The sequence below is a fragment of the Varanus komodoensis genome, unplaced genomic scaffold (assembly GCF_004798865.1).
Source record: "Varanus komodoensis strain SLA01 unplaced genomic scaffold, ASM479886v1 scaffold780, whole genome shotgun sequence".
Taxonomy (NCBI): Eukaryota; Metazoa; Chordata; class Lepidosauria; order Squamata; family Varanidae; genus Varanus; species Varanus komodoensis.
In genome coordinates, this window is record NW_025336456.1 from 26,841 (window position 1) to 27,922 (window position 1,082).

Consider the following 1,082-nt stretch of genomic DNA (forward strand, 5'->3'; position numbering starts at 1 on the left):
TGAAAAGGAAATTCCTACTTGGGTGTCCCCTGTTGAGGTTATAGCTCTATCTGTGACCTTGGAGATGAACTCCAATGTATCTTCTGGTCCAAGGAGTGCTCTTGCAGAGACCATTAGTTTGTCCTGTTAGCATGGCTGTTAGCAGGATCATTCCTTTGACGCGTCAGGCTCCAGGGGGCAGCAACACCTTCTCTGACCTTGCCCATCCCTGGTGTCTGTTCTTGAGAACTCCTCTCAAGAACCAACTCCTACTTCCTGAGAACTTCCCTTTGTTGTCACACATCTACCACAGACAGCTTCAGACACCCTAGCCTCTCCAGCATTTGTACCTACAGAATACAGCACGAAGGCCCACTTCCCCAGTTTCCTGGCTCACTGCTCACTCATTTCCAAGGATCACATGTTCTTGTGTAATTTATGCATCAGTAGAGCTACAATCTAGTCATTCGAGGAAATGGTATATGCAAAGTAAACAATATCCCTGAATTTCAGCTACCCCACCTGCCTTTTACATTAAATAAACCAAAAATCTGTTGATTTTTTTCCCATAGAAGTTACTACAGGTTATCTTAGTCTGTTCTGAGTGGAGCAAACTCCTCTCTCACCCAACAACTGAGAATAAAGTTTGAAATCAATTGTTATACGGATTGTAAGATTTTGTGGGCAAGAGTCAGTCAAACAATAGCCTTTTATTAGGAGCATTCTTGTACATGGGGTGGAAAAATAACAGCAAAGGCAACTCCGTTGCTCAAAAATTGTTTGTTTGTGTTCGTGTTCTGCATCTTTACTTCAAAAGCATTATCTTTACGGCTTCTAATTAAAATAAAAAATGCCTGATGTTCAGATATATTTTTGGTTACTCTATATGCACAATGGAGAGTTAATGAGTTTTAAAACAAACCATCCACCTTGTTTTTTCGTATTTTCTGGATTTGGGTGTTCTGGTCTTTACAACACTCTTCACACTTACGGACAAATGCTTCACCAATAGTACCATGGGACATTAGCCACATAAGCTTACTAGAATTCAGGTCATACTAAAAAAGATCCCAAATGTGACATTTGTTCTCTCCCGAATAGTT